This window comes from Mustela nigripes, chromosome 13 (genome assembly GCF_022355385.1).
Source record: "Mustela nigripes isolate SB6536 chromosome 13, MUSNIG.SB6536, whole genome shotgun sequence".
NCBI lineage: Eukaryota > Metazoa > Chordata > Mammalia > Carnivora > Mustelidae > Mustela > Mustela nigripes.
Window position 1 is genome coordinate 110372579 of NC_081569.1, and position 16094 is coordinate 110388672.

General features: G+C 45.9%; 1 long non-coding RNA gene across 1 annotated transcript in view; it reads left to right on the forward strand.

Moving 5' to 3' along the window:
* The first annotated feature begins 5464 nt into the window (after positions 1-5464).
* Positions 5465-16094, forward strand: part of LOC131998855 (uncharacterized) — a 39405-nt gene continuing 28775 nt past the window's right edge. Inside the window, exon 1 of the long non-coding RNA XR_009398893.1 lies at positions 5465-5550. This is a non-coding gene — a long non-coding RNA (uncharacterized LOC131998855). The remainder of the gene's footprint in view (positions 5551-16094) is intronic.

The following is a 16094-nucleotide window of genomic DNA, read 5'->3' on the forward strand; positions in this document are numbered from 1 at the left end:
TTTATTTAGGCAGGGGTCTAAATCTATTGAGGTGAAAGCAACTGGGTCTCACCCCTGGAGCAATCTGGGGAGACCTATAAAGTTTATTGATTGGACTTACTTAACTTACACGGGCTAATAATAAAACAACTAGACCCATCCATCAGTCCCCAGGCCCCCCCCAGAGAATGATTAAAGGATGGATTGATTCCTCCTCAGAGATGGCAGTTTATGGGGAAAACACAGAGGGGGTGGGGGCAATAGATGCTGCACAATGACATTCTAGGGCAGCATGCTGGGGAGGTCACTTCTTGGCCAGGTGAGCGTCCTGGCTGAGGGCCAGGAGCTCTCTGCAAAGAGGCTGCAGTGAGCTCTCTGGACAGCAAAGAGCCTCATCAGGAAGGTGGTGGGAAGCCGCCAGGCTTATGTTTGCCAAGGAAGAAAGGGCAAGAAAGTGGGGATATTGACACAGGCTAAAGAAGGAGGGGTGTGGGGGGAGGAGGCTGAAAGCCAAGATAACTGAGAGGCAAGCACCCCAGCCTTGCAGTCTGGAGTAGGGTCCTCTCAAGGGCGTGCTGTGCTCCTGGCCTGCCTTTGAGCCAACAGGAAGGACCTGGAGGGCGAGTTACTCAATCCTCTTCATGGAGTATTTCTCTTGCCTTGAAGAGTAAGACATGTCCTTACCTGGGGTTACGTGCATTCTTGTTGCAGAGACAAGATGTTCCCACTTAAATGAGATAACGGCCTGAAACCTTGGATGACAAAATGCCAAGTGAGTGGCACCCATTCCACTTCTTGCTGGAATTCAGGAAAAGGGGTACGCTGTGAAGGCTGGGGGGGTTGAGGAGAACCTCAGAGGGAGTGTGAGACTTGAACTAGGCGTCCCTCGTTCAAGAAGAGCAGAGGGCCTTTTGATGAGTAAATCTGTCTTCTGCAAATGTAGCATCTGTGGCTCATTGGGCAAATGCTTGAGGACTGTGGGATAATGTACACAGTGGTTAAATGTGAGAGCTCCGAAGTCAATGCTTGGGTTCCATCCTGGGCTCCACTAACATGGACAAATAACATTTATAAATATTTCCTTGCTTATAAAATGGGGATCATAATAGTATTTATATGGTAAAGCAGTTGTAAAGATTAAATGAGACTGATGTTTGTAAAGCTTTTAACACAGGGCCTGGAGATTAGAAAACAGTCAAGAAATGATAGAAATGATAGTCACTGCCCTTCTTATTCTTAGTGGTTGTCAGTATTCAGACTACCAGCAGGTTCTGGAGTTCCCTAGTCGTGGGTGGTATTTCTACGAGCCCATGTTAGTCTCTTGAATTGTATGCATGGTCCTCACCTAGAGCCTGGGCAAGAAGGCCCAGGAGCCCCCTGAGGAGGAGCACGATGGCCATAGCGTACCACAGCCCCAGCCAGCTAGTTCAGCACCTGCGGGGCAGAGATAACCAACCCCCCCCCGACCTTTCCAGAGCCTCCCCCAAAAGCACCACTGTCCCTTTGGGCATCCAACAGAGATGCATCTAGAAGCGCTGGCTCCCCACAGCAACAATTACATAAACGGGCTCCTGACGCTGTGGAATGAAAAAGAAACCAGTCTCCAGGGCAATGCCAGGCTGCCCCGGGTGATGTTTACAAACACCTCCAGGGCTGGGAAAGGAGCAGGGGTTCCTCACTCAGCCTCCAGCTCCTCCTCCCTTCCTTTTCCCTGTGCAGAAGCTGCAGGAAGAAGAAGCCCTCAGGATGGGGGATGAGGAGGGAAATGGAACTTGCATAAATGGTACTTTCAACAAATTGGTAGGGATTAGCCAGGATCTCTCAGAAATCAAGAAATGCACAGGGTACTTGCATTTTTTAAGGCTCCTGGTAACTTAAAAAAAAAGGAGAAATGTCAAAACAGAATCACAGAAATTGCGATATTTTTGGAAACTTTGCATTTAATAAATTGGTATAATTTAACACCGAAGGCACTGAGTTATTCGCAAGATAATTGCAGGAGTTTTGAAAAAATATTAATTCATAACCTACGGGAGGCAGTCTGATCTGAGAGTGGGGACACCTGGGTGAGCTGTATAAAGGACATCGTCTTCTTTCAACGCTGCTGTCAGTACGGCTCTGAGACTGTAGGTATAACCTCATTTGGAGATGAGCCAAAATATTAATTTTGAGGCCTTTGGTTGGCCTGGGATGAACGGAATAAATGGTTTTCCCACATAACACACTGCCCCCACTGGTAGCCCTCGGCATAGCAGAAATAAATAATTGATGTAAGTGTAGCATTTTATGGAGATCCAGAAGTCTTAACTAGTATTCAATAAAGATTCCTTTGTTGAGTTAGAGAAGTACTAAAGAAGGGATTATTATGGCTTCTGGGACAGCATTTTGGGGGGCTTTTTTGCCTTTAGGATCCAAATTTCATGAAAGCATTGCCAATGAGATTCAGTTACATTCACGCGTCTCCACAAAAAGCCTAAAAAGACTGAGCCAAAATGCTAATGGAAGGGAAATGATCCTTCATTACCAATGTAGGTCTATGAGATACCTCTTGTGAATCACTTCTGAGGTTTAGGTCTCTTCTGTCCCTTATTCTGGCTGTGTCCAGTTCTGTGGGCTGCCAGCCAGTTTGCACAGGTGTAGTTGATTATGACTTACCTCAGGGGCGCTTTTTGTACCCCTTGCTTTCTGCCTCTGGGCCTCTGAGTGATGGTGCGGGCAGGGCTGCCATGGAAACATCCTTGTCACTCGCTCATGGGCAGTGTATGCTGTGGCAACCATGCGACTTCACCTGGTGGTCTGGGGGCAATGGAGAACTGCTGTCCCCTTTCTACACCCCTTGGTTGGTGCTGAGACACCTTTCAGACAGCGATGCCACAGTCTCCTGGGATCGTAAAAAAGTAGCCTGTCGACATGGCCAACTCATTACATAGTTCTGAAGTTCTTAGTTCATAGTTTTCTTCCTTCCTCACTACCACTTTTCCCCACCACCTCCTCTCCTCTGCTCCTTTGGTAACTTTTCCGGGAAAGAGTTTGGCCTCTGTCTTAGGCTCTGCTCTGTGCAAACCTAAAACCCTTTTCCTAAGAACTGGTGGCATACCTGATCTTCCTTTTACTGCTTCTTGCAATTGATTTTTTGAACCTAAACGCAAGATTTGACATGGAGAAGTGTTACATGCCATCTGCTGAAATGTTTTTTAATTCTGATTCTGTCATTTAACAATGTTACCTGTTCTTCCTAGCCTTGAGGTATCTTTAAATTTGTTCATAAAATTTATTGGCTGTTTTAAAAAAAGCCGTCAATGACCAACCTCTGTAACCTCATCTCATGCTTCGCTCTTCCTGAAACTACCCTCCCCGTAGCCTCACCTCCTGCAAGTGTACAAATGGGCTCAGCTCTTCCTCCTCAGGGCCTTGGACTTGTTCTTTCTGCTTAGAAGCCTCTTCCCTCAGGCTCTTCGTGTGGATCCATGTCCTACTTCAGGACTCAGTTTAAACATCACTTCTCAAAGAGAGCTTCTCCAACCGCTGTCTTTCAGTCATAGCATTTATTCCAATCCATGGGTCCCATGGGTCCATTGCTTCTTTATTGTTCAGTGCCCTAATTAGAATGCGATCTGTAGGAAGGCAGGGGTATTGCCTGTTTTCTTCACTGCTGTGTCCCTAGCACCCAACTTGGCTCTGACACCAAGGGACTCGGGAGGTACCTGATTTATTCTCCATTTGAGCACTAGATTCTGTCCCTTCTCAACTACCCAAGGGCAAGTCACCAATTCTCCCTCCTCTCTCCTGTGTCATTATCCCCCTTTGCCGAATCATTCCCATCAGCAGATATGCTAGAAGCTCGCCTGTCTGAAAAAGTGAAACAAAACAAACAAATAGACAGCAACCAAATAAACTGCTCTTGGCTTGCATCCGGTACACACTTTATTTCTTGTCTGTCTTCTCCAGTAAATGAGAAGCTGTAGGAATTTTTGTTTGTTTTGTTTACTGTGATATTCCTTGTGCCCCCAAACTGCCTGGCACACAGTAGGCATTCAATAAAAAAAAATTGTTGGATGAATGACTCATTTTACAGATTGAATGAATAAAGCAATAAACCTGTTTTTAATTAACAGAGAAAAAAAAATCCATCTGTATCCTGAGCAATGTCTAAGTAAGTTAAAAGATCAACCTTCAGCTAAGAAAGCAAATATACGTCAGACAGCTCTGTGGAGATAGATGGTGGCTATCTAACCGTGTAAGTGATGCGGGGAAGGACCCTCTTTCATTCTCTGGTGCTGCCTTCTAAAAGCTCAACAGGGCAGTTTAATGGAGAAAGGAAAATCAGCAGTAGACTCTTCTGCATTCAGAGAGTGGCCTTGCCTTAGAGATGGAAAAATTGAGGTCCAGAGGTAGTAACTTCTCTCAAACTCTGCATTCTCTCCTCTAAAGCATAATCCTTCACTGAACACATCCAGATAACTAACTCACAACAAAAGAGAATTTCTTATGCTTGCTCAGAAACTGGGCCCCGAGAATTGCTTGTTGGAAAATTGGCATGCGATAATAGCACCAGCCAGGAGATGGCGATGTGCCTTTCTCTCCGGGAGGGCTACTCTCTAGGCAGCCACTGAGGGACTGAGAGCAACTGGGACCTGGCCAGGGTCAGCCAGGGGCCTCTTGGGAGGAGACCCCCCAAAACAGTGCTCTGCTTCAGAAGCCCTCATTCTTGTTGGCTGGGTCCCCATGAGTAAAATAGTTGTTGCTGAATAAGATGCATTTTTAAGGCTTCAGATGCCAGAGCAACTAGGAATTCAGGACCGTTGGCAGGTCCACAGTCAGGATATTTATCTCAAATTCAGGGAGTTTGAAAATCTAGGACAGCTCCTTGGCAACCCCGTACCGACAGTCCTTTTGTTCGACTTTTCTTAGGCTTAGATGAGAGCCAACGAGATTTTCTCCGAGATGGAGCCCCACCCTGGCCAGCATTCGACCACAGGAATTATTCATCCGGGCCTTAGGGTCCACCAACCCCTGGAAGTGGGTGCAGAATTGCATTCCAGGGTTGAAGGTCGGGGGATATTCTGATAGATAGTTACAGTTTCTGAGGAGAAAGCCCATTGTTTTCATGTCTCTGGGACAGCTCCACGATTCAAGAAAGGTTACAAAACTACTCTTAAAATCTTCCCTTCGCTGATTCTTTACCCCCAGGGAGTCCCCTGAGGTACTCCAATTCTCCATTTTTCACTGAGGGGCGTACCAGTCGGGGACTGGCCAGGAGAAGGAAACTGCATCAGTTACTTGAACAGAGAAGGTAGTATAAAAATTGTGAACTAAGAACCGAGCTGTTAACTTGGTGACTGAAAAGGCAAAACCAGCGCATGAGGGTGTCACAGAGGTAGCACCTGCGGGAAGCAGGCACTCCCCATGGGGCCAGGCGTGGGGAGAGGTGGGGATTATTAAAAACTTAGAAACCTGAAACACACACTTCGAGAAGGAGGCACTGCTGGGCTGAGCTGGCATCTCTGAGCTGGAGAGGGGCCCACAGGGACCTGGTGTCTCCTGGGAGCGGGGAGCGTGAGGAGGCTCAGGGTAAGCGTTGGGAAAACTGCATACTGTGTGCAGGTGACACTGCGAGGGAGAACTGCCACTGCCCAGGCGGAGAGGGGACACTAGAGTGACAATGAAGGGACAGGAACCCCACAGGTAGCACATATGATAGAACATGTTCTCCAGCTCGGCCCCCTCCCTCTAACTCTTCCCATAGAAGAGTTACCATGGAGCCTGGTTTGCAGAGTCTGGGCCTCACAAGGAGGAGCCCAGAGGGGCAGGTTTGGAGCTGAGAGACTGTAAGTTCAAAAGGTCTCCCGAAAAATTTTGCTCACTCTAATATTCACAGCCATTATCCAATCTGTTCATGCCCAGGCTTTCCAGCTCTTAATAGAGTCATCGTTGGGCAGCATCTGGGGGCACATACAGCGGAGTTACTGCTCCGTGGCTGGCAGGAGAAGTCATCTGCTTCCGTGGTCTTGCAGTGATGGGAGCAGTGGTGGCTGTCAGCATTTGTAATCTCTGGTCAGGATGGGTTTCTAAATCGGGTGGGGACAATGGATAATCCTTGATCATAGCTCCACAGTGGCTGCGGGCGCTGCTCTATTTACTTTGTGGGTGTCACCTCTCCAGTGATGTTCTCTGGGCTTCTGAACCAGAGTCCAACTCATCAACAACCACCCACTCTTTCCTTGGGCGCTAGGAAATCTCCCAATTCTGAAAACGTGACTCATGGAGTGGAATCAAAGCAAATTTGTTTTGGTCTCCCACTGTCTTTTCTTGTCCATTCAGGGAAATGAGCTTTCTTCTGCCCCAGACAAAATTTAGGGCAAGCCCCGTGATTTTCTAGTCATGCTTATTAATACCAACAATCGTCTGGTCACTTGGAAACATAGAGCTGGAATTTAGTAGTTGAAATATTCTTGCTTTAAAATCTAAGCTTCCTGCCCTGTCCCACATCAAGATTATTGAAAGGTGGGGACAAAGGGGCTAAGGGGATGGGTATATGGTCAGCTGCTTATGATTTTCCTCCGCCTTCTCCAGCTTGCTAACTATGAGTCCTGACTCTTTCAGAGCTAGAGTTCTAGAACGGAGAAGAAGTGAGGGGAGCAGGGAAGTTTTTACATGACTGGTCTTGGCATGGATTTATCACCTGCTTTCATTGCACTTGGCAGTTGTTTGAAGGCTGACTCTCTGAGGCTCTTTTGGATGACCTTCAGTCTCAATTGCTGAGATCTCTTTCCTGAAGTTTGCTTCATAGGACAAATATTCTGTATTCTAGCCACTCACTCTTTCTTCAGCCTTTGCGAATGTGGTGATAACTCAGGCTGCTCTCTGAGGTCTGTTTGTCCCTCCCTGCAACCCTCTTGGACAGATCTAGGACAGTCTTTCACTACTGCAGATGAAGATGGGACTTCCTCTACCCTTTTATATTCAGTGACTGGAGCCTGCAAATTAAAATGACCAGGGACAGATTAAAAGGAGAGAAGGTCTATGTTTGTCTGTTGGGCGGGGTGGGGTAGGGCTCACACAAAAAGGAGTGGAAATCCCCCAAAGCATTGGGGGTGTCTTATATACCATTTTCACAGTGATAAATTATAAAGAGACAAGACAAGTTAAAAGGGGGGGGGCTGGGCTCCTAGGCGTGGTAAATCGTGGAAATAAATACACAGGGGAAACAAATGGAAGGTAAGAATTATTTTTGCGCTATGGTGAGTGCTGTGAAGTGTGCAAACCTGGCGATTCACAGACCTGTACCCCTGGGGCTAATAATACATTATATGTTAATAAAAAAATAAAAAATTAAAAAAGTAATTTTTGCAAGGCTTCTTATGTAAGTTGAAGTCAGTGCTCTTAGCCATTATGAAAGAGAGGGAAGGGGGCAAAGCATCAAAGGAAATGTATGCCTTGCTTTGACAAAGAAAGAGAGGGCACAGAGTTCCTCTTATGTGCACTGTTTCTTAATTGCCTTCAGCTCAAAATAATCCACATGTCAAAGTGGTATATTTTAGGGTGGTATATTCTTATCCCTTTTGCTGCCAACCCTAATTTGGGTGAGGCTGCTATCTGGCCACATCCTTAATCATTGTTGTGACCAATTTTGAGAGCACAAACTGTCACTGACCTTCTTTTTACTCCACAAAGACACAGTCAGCCCATCCCTGGTCCTTCGGATTTCCCAGGTGGGAATTGGACACTTTTGTACTGTGTTTCCTAAATCTCTCAGTGGACATGTTGGATCCCTTTTACCTAAACTTGTGACAAGGGTCCTATACTCCCTTTTCTCTCTCATGGATGATACTGGGGCTCAAAGTACATCGAAAATGTTCAGAAATCCCCAAAGTACATCGAAAATGAACAAAAATGTTCCTGCTGCTGCCTTTTCTTACCTCCAAACGCTTAGCCATTTTATCACCACGAATGAGGAGCACAACGGTCACACAACTGGTTTCCTCTGCCTGCTTGTCTGCCTGCCTTCCCGAGCCCGCATGGAGGTCTGGCACCTCATTTTGGAATATGATCTCTGTCATCTTCAGGCCTTGGCAGAAATTTCTATTTTAAGATATTGTTCCATGTGTTTGTTGAGAAAAATGAACAAAGTAACTGAGTTGTTTTATTATTCCCAAAGCATCAATATTCTTAAAGTTTCCAAACCTGAGTAAAATGGCTGGCACAGGTCTTTTTCAGTCCACTAGGGACTGTCCAGACATGCTGCAAAACTTCACTCAGGTCCTAGGAATCATCTCCCAGCAGGAATCACTAAACTGTTTCCAATCCCTTGTAAAAGGATCGAAAACTCTGGGGTGCTTTGGCAGACTTTTCTCCACCTCATGGGCTGACCGTGAGGACTAAATGAGATCATATATGCAAAACGTATTTTTTAAATTTTGTAAACTAGAGGCCACCAAGGCGCAAACATGCAGGGGACTGTCATGATTTATGGATACTTTGAGGGGGCTTTATCTCTCTAGAATTTCTCAGGACAGTCCTAAGCAGGCACTTAGAGTTCAAAGAGGAAATTTTTTCTCATTAAAAATAGATCCAGAGCAAACAATGGGGCTATTGGCAAGCGTTTCTAAGGAAAAAGAAAATACACCTAGAGTGTACATGAGCAACATTGGGAGATTGTGCTGCTGAGCCCCACCTCTATGCCCTTGGCTTTCCCCAGGGTCACCTGCAACCTGTTTCCCAGCACTTCCTGTTCCCGCTGCTGCCTGTGGGGGCTCTCTGGACCCTGGCGTTTGCTTGTCTGAGGTTAGCGGGATGAATGCTCCAGGAACAACCCTTCCCCCATGGAGGATGGGTGTGCAGGTCCCCAAGGACCATTCTGAGGTGTGTTCCCTCCCATCTCTCAGAGAGTCCCCGTGGGATCCAGCCCTTCTCTTACCGGGGTAGCCTGCTCACGAACAGCCTTGCCTCCCTTCCCTGTTCCCAGTTCTCTCACCGAGCTTTCTGGGTTCACCACGATAACTACTTGCAACCCGAATCTTTGCCCCAGAGTCTGCTTTCAGGGAGAGCTACTGGAGCTGAGGCAGAAAAGCCATGAGGACTTATCTTTGGCAGGAAAATGTCAGTTATACTAACTGAAATAGTGGCTTCTGCATAAACCTAGCTATCGGATAGAAATTGTTATGTGACCATAATGCCTTGTGGTTGTTGAGAGTTTCCTTCAGGATCCCGAGCAGTTTCCGCCGCCTCGCTCTCCGCCATCATAGAAGTGGCTGCTGTCATTCTGTCTCATTTTCTAGATGAGGAAATAGACACACTGAGCGGCGCAAGGCCACATAACGTGGACGTGACAGAACTGGGACTCTGACTCAGGCAGTTTGGTTCTAGAAGCCACACTTGTATCTCCTCACTGTGCTTTTCAAACTACTGAACACCAAGTAAGCCAAGAGCCGGGTTGCCTGGCACCGTTCCTCTCTTGTGTGAGAGGGAGGCCCAACTCCAGTGTTGCTGAGAGACAGAGGGTACAGTAAGACGCAAGTAGGTGGGGGAATTCGAAGTCTGAATCCAGAAACCACAATTCCAGTCCTCTTACCTGCTGAGTGACCTTGAACTCATCACTCTTCCCTCAGTTTAAATCTTATGCATACGTTGTATGTGTGTGGGGGGGAGGGTCTGGTGAAAAATTATGTCTGACTCATGGGTTTGTGGTGAGGTCCGAAAGAGAGGGTGCTTGTGGGGCCCTGGGCAGACCCTGAGCCTGACAGGCGATTTTGGAGGCTGTGACATTGGCCACAGGCTCTGAATCCTGTCCTTTCTACACATCACCATCCCCTTCCTCCCAACTCCCAGGATCCACGACTCTGACTTGCCGCCTCCCTGAAGGAGGTAGAATGATGTAGGTGACAGAGGATGGGCCTTTGGAATCGGACGCAGATTTGAATCTCAAAATCCTTGTGGTTTCTACTCGTTTCCTTTTTTGAAATAACGTTATTTAATCTCTCCAGGCCTCTGTTCTGTCACCTGTAAAATGGGGATATAAAACAGGACTATGGAAACAGTTAAGCGGGCAAAGCACACAAAGAGCTTAGTGCAGCCAGCATACGCCAGTGCTCACAACATTGGTAGTTACTGTTAATACTCTTGGCTTTATGAGAGAAAAACATGAGCTGCGTCCAAAGACAGCAAGGAGAAAGGGTGATTTGAGATGATATATAAGAAGAGGCTTATTGGCTCTCGCCATCTACTTAGGAGAAAGTGAGAAAGCCTCAGTCTGTCATTGCATTTCTGTTTACTTTCAAATTCTGTACATCTTGCTGGAGAGAACCATAAAGAAGGTTTGAAGAGGAATCAATTTTGGAAACCATTATTAAAAGCAACAATGATGTAACACAAAATAATCTATGAGCAGTGAGCCCACATGGAGTCCTTAAACACAAACCAGGCTTTTATTTCTGAATCTTGCTCCCTCCTCACAACGGTGTCTGGGGGAAGGGAGTAGGGAATGCAGTGTGCTGAATCTCGAAAGACTGGGAAGATAGCCCTGGGCCGCTGGGTGTGGACTTTGGAAGGAGCAGGAAGGAGCAGGGCAGGGGCAGTAGTGTGGGGGGAGAGGGTGAGAAGATTGAAGACACAGGAGGAAAATGGCGAAGCAGGAAGCTGGTGCCGGCCTCCCACCTGAAGACAGAAACCTCCTCACCCACCCCTCTCTCTCCCTGGCGGGCTCAGGGAGAGGCCCCTCCAGGCTTCACCAGGTTTAAGTGCCTATCGGAGATTCTGTACTTGTTAATTTGTCAGGTTTACAAGAACGGAGAGAGCCCGGATGTTTTCCCACGTTGGGGAAGTGAAAGAAGAAAGAGTTCTTTACTTTTAGGGCCATATGCTGAATGACAGAGGTCAGTGTTTGCAACTGATCCGCGTGGGCGAGGGCTCCTAATTATTTCCTGGATAACCTGTTATCTATTAGCCATCAGGTTGCTTGCCAGAAAATACCATGTCTCCAGAGTTCCTGGTCTGGATTCTGAGGATCGGATTTTTTCTTTCTTTCTTTTTTTTTTTTAGAGATTTTATTTATTTATTTAAGAGAAAGAGAGAGAGAGAGAGAGAGATCACAAGTAGGCAAAGAGGCAGGCAGAGAAAGAGAGGGAAGCAGGCTGTCTGCTGAGCAGAGAGCCTGATATTAGGCTTGATCCCAGGACCCTGAGATCATGACCTGAGCTGAAGACAGAGGCTTAACCCACTGAGCCACCCAGGTGCCCCTGGATCTGATTTTTTTTATGTGTTTTGTTTTATTTTATTTTATTTTGTTTTGTGGGGAAGTATGCATTGGGGGCAGGCAGCCGTGAGTCCCATTGGCAGAAGGGCTGTCTTGTCTGGCCCCCTGCCCTTAGCTTGTACTGGAAGAGAGAATGGGGAGGAACCCAGGGCACAACAATTCTGCTAAAACCCCCCCCCCCCCCATCCCTCCCCGTCCCCCGCCCCAGTGGAACCCAGCAGGTTCTCTTCTTTGTCCTGGCTTCTTGACTCACACTACTTCAGGAGACTCAGCTTTGTTATAATCTTCTGGAAAAGCTTCTGAGAGAAATGTTTTTCTGGGCTGATATAATTTGCTTAGAGAACAAGGAAAAGTCTTCAGATAATCTTCTGTTAGGGGAAGGGAAGGCAGGGAGCCTGTCAAAATTCAATAGGCCTGTTCGGATGAGGAGGGGCAGAACTTGGCCAACACCCAGGGGAGCTCAGTTATGATCCGTTACACCCATGGCCTCTGTATTGTTCTGAGGCACCGTGAAGTGTCAGCAAATAAGAGGAGCACACAAGGATAGGGCATCATCCCTTTTCTTTTTATAAAGGTGGCACACGTTCATTGCTTAAACGTTAAGAACTTCCAGAAAAGCGCTAAGCAAAAACCACTCAAAATTTCATTCCTCTGAGATAACCACTCAAGGTTGAAAGAATAAGAGGAAGTAGTTTGAATTTTTAAAACTTAGAAACTCAGAAGGGAACCGTGGAGTTGAGACTCAGACCTCCTCTGAGGAAAAGGTGCTACTTAAGGGTTGGTTTCTGGGGTTCCGGTGGAAGGAGCCCTTAGGGTTGGAAACCAGAGCTCTGAGAGGGGTTGATGCTGGTTGCAGCCGGTGTTATTTAACTGCTGAAGTAAGACTGTTGGAAAAACTGTCACACTGTAAAGCATTTCACTGCTGCTAAGAGAAAGACTTGCAGCCAGGGAGGGGCAGTGGCGGGGGAAGGTCCCTGGAGTGAGATACCCCCGGGGGGGGGGGGGGGGGGGGAATTGGTAATCGCAGCCCCAAGACAAAGCAGGAGGGAAGGAGACCTTCTCCCTTCTCCAGCCCCACAGCCCCCTCCCTGGCTGGCAGTCCCCCACCCAGAGGCAGCAGGCAAAGTGGACTTGCCATGTGCAGAGCCTTCGCTCCAGGCTCCAGGCTTCCAGGGCAGAGTGTGAAAGGGTGGGTTTGGAACCCAGAGATAATAACAGGTGTGTTTGGGTCTGTTTGCTCTTTTGTGTTTCTTCCTTCTGTCCTCTATTTAGCTTGTAGAACTTTCATATGTTTCCCAAGAATTGAAACTGTACACAAAGGCAAACCCAGAACAGCACCCATGCACCCCTCTTTCTTTACCCCAGGCACCCTCCACCCCCTTGTAAATATTCCACTCACGGTTTTCTGATTTATCTTTAGTATGAGTGTGTGGCTTTTTCCTTTTTGCTTTTCAAGATTTGGCAGATACTTATGTTTTCTTATTCCCTTTTATCTCTTATACTAAAGTGTATTATTTATAATTGTTTGCACTGGGGCACCTGGGTGGCTCAGTTGGTAAGTGTCTGCCTTCCGCTTGGGTCATGATTCCAGGGTCCAGGGATCAAAGCCCAAGTCAGTCTCCCTGCTCTGCTCAGCGGGGAGCCTGCTTGGGGAGCCTGCTTCTCCTTCTCCCTCCATCACTCCATCCCTCTCGTGCTTGCTCTCTCTCTCTTTCTAATAAAAAAATAAAATAAAATCTGTTGTTAAAAAAAGTATAATTATTTGCACTTAGCATTTTTCATTTACTATATTCTGGAAATCAGTTCATAGAGATTTTCTACATTTTTTTTATTGTTGTTGTTAACAGTGTTTCAACCAAATGTCATCATTTATTTAATTAATCTTTCATGTTTGGGGATTTAAGGTATTAACATATTTTTTGGAAATGACAAATAATGTTGCATGAACAACCTAGTACATGCATATTTTTTAAATTGTTGGATGTGTACCTTTAGGATAAACTCCTAGAAGTGGGATGACTGTGTCAAAGGTTGACTGGCTCTGGGTTTGTTAGATATTTGCCAAATTCCTCTCCATTTGGTATTCCCACTAGCCCATTTCCCCAGTGTATTGTCAAGCGTTTGAATATTTGCGCATCTGATGAATGAGAAATGCTATCTTCGTATGGTTTTCATTTGCATCTCTCTTATTATGAGTGAGGTCGTACATCTCTTCCTGTTTCAGGGTCAATTTTTATTGTCGTTGTTAATTTTCTGCTCGTGTCTTTTACCCATTCTTCTGGGGGATTTTTGATCCTTTTCCTGCAACTGAAAAAAATTAAATAAAAATTTAATTTTTATTAATATAAAAATTTATAGATTAAGAGGTCTGGGTCCTTAATCTGTGGTATTATGTGGTAAATCTGTTTTCCAAATCTGTCCTTTGAATTTTTGATCTTGTGAATGGAGTTTTTGCCCTGCGAAACCTTAAATTTTTTAAAGTAATTAAGTGTATCAGTTTTTTATTTTATTGTATCTGCATTTTGAAACACAGGTTTTTCCCCATACACAGGTTGTAGAAGGCTTTACGCATATGTTCTTCTAGTAACATGTTTGTTTCAGGTTTTGCATTTAGATCTCTGACCCATGTGGAGTCCATGGTATCTTTTCCCAAATGCCTGTTTTGGTGATCTATCCATGTAGAACAAACTATCCCCAAGTATAGTGGCTTACAGTGAGATTTGTTTTATTAGCTTCCATAGCTCTGTGTGTAGATCTGGCTCAGCAGGGCAGTTCTTCTGCTAATCTTGCTTGGCTTCTCCTGCATGGGTGCAGTGCTTGGGGGCTGGGGCTGGACTTGTTTCAAGACTTCATCTGGGAGCTGGGAAGGCAGGGCCTCTCTCCTTTTGCGTGTATTTCCAGGGGTTCTTATCTCCATGTGGCATCTCCATTTGGACTTCCCAGCAGGATAGCTAGGTTGCTTTTTCTTTTCTTCCTTTTTCTCTTTCTGACTCTCTCTCTTTTTTAAGGTAATCTCTCCACCCAATATGGGGCTCAAACTCACTACCCCAAGATCAAGAGGGGTGTGTTCTCCTGACTGAGCCAATCAGGTGCCCCTCCTCTCATTATAAAAGTTTTAGATAGATTTCATATATGATAAAATTCACCTCTTTAAAGTTCATACAGCTCTGTGGTTTTCAGTACAATCACAGAGTTGTACAAGCATTGCCACCATAGAATTTTAGAGTATTTTTAACATCCCAGAAAGAAACCTGATATTCATCAGGAGTCATTCCTCATTCCTGTGGCAGCCCTCATCCCTGTTCTGGCCTCAGACAACTGCTGATCTCTTTTCGGGGTGTATGAATGGGTCTATTCTGGATTTTTCACCTAAGTGGAATCATAACAATATGTAGTCTTTTTGGACTGGCTTCTGGCTTCTTCATGTTTTCCGGGTTCATCCATATTGTAGCACGAATCAGAACTTCATTCCTTTTTAGATACTAACAACGAGCCACTGCACGGTGACTTCACAATGTGTTTATCCAGTCATCTGTAGGTGGGCATTTGCACTGCATCTACCTTTGGGCTATTGTGAATGACGTGTCTGTGGACATCTTTTTACAAGTGTTTGTGTGGGCAGATGTTTTGATTTCTCAAACCTTTACACCAAGAGTGGAGTTATCGGATCCTATGTTTAGCCTTTTGAGGAATTGCCACTGTTTTCCAAGGTGGTTGCACTTTTTTTTTTTTTTTTAAATTTCGCCAAAAGCTTTCTTATCATTTAGGTGAAATCACATGTTTTTTCTCATTAGACCCATTCAAACGGTGACTTATATTAATGGACTATTTAATAGTGAATTATCCTTGCATTCCTAGTATAAACCCAAGTAAGTTATTTCTTGATGCCATCTCCGAGTTTCAGTTTTGCTATCTGTAGATTGCAGTATTTACTTTCATAATGTTGTGAAGATTTAATGAGATAGTGAATGTGAAGTGCCTTTCGCAGTGCTCAGCATAGAGTAAAGGCTCAATAAATGTGAGCTATGTGTTACTACCTATAAGGAGCTTCTCTCAAAACCCAGGACATTTCCCAGACACAAAGCCTGAGCCAACTAAATGTCTGTGAGAGAGACTGTCTATGGGGAGCCGGGCACTCAGTTGCTAAGGGCTGCGATAACGTGAGATTGAAAGTGGACTGCCGCCATTTCGACCGCAGTCTGTACTTTCTAAGGATCAAGTTCTTCTTTCAAGCTTTTCTCTCAACTCAGGCAAAGTCCCTGCAGACAAAGCATCTCTTGTTGGGAACCTAAACTACCCTCTTAAGCAGTAAGGACTGCACTGAACCAGCAAGACCCTGGTGGCTGACCCTGAGACAGGGATCAACCTGACCTTCACTGCCCACCTGCACATACCCATTGACTTTTGTCCCACATTTTCCTCATATGAACCTGGAAGTATTCGTAGCACTTTGGAGACCATCTTTGAGACTCTAGCCTGCTGTTTCCCCAGTGTTGGCCTCACTGAAGTTAATCCTTTTCTTATTTCACCGCCACTTGTCTCTCTGACTTTGGAGTTTATACACCACCACCCCCCCCACACACACACGCACGCACTGGGGTCTCAGTCCCCAGTTGCTTGGTCAGAGCTCCTAAAAAGCTTTGTCATTCCCTGAGTGATAGGTGTGACAGGGGAGTCCCCATCCAACCACAACTGAGTGATCCTAATGGGGTGACTCCTGGAAAGCAGAGGCTGCTTGGCTGAGAAGCTGACCCTGTGATCAGAGGGTCTGAATTTTCAGCCCCGCCTGTGACCTCTAGTAAGCAGAGGGACTGGAAATGGAGTTATCCACCAAAGGTCAATGATGTAACCAAGCTTGCCTATT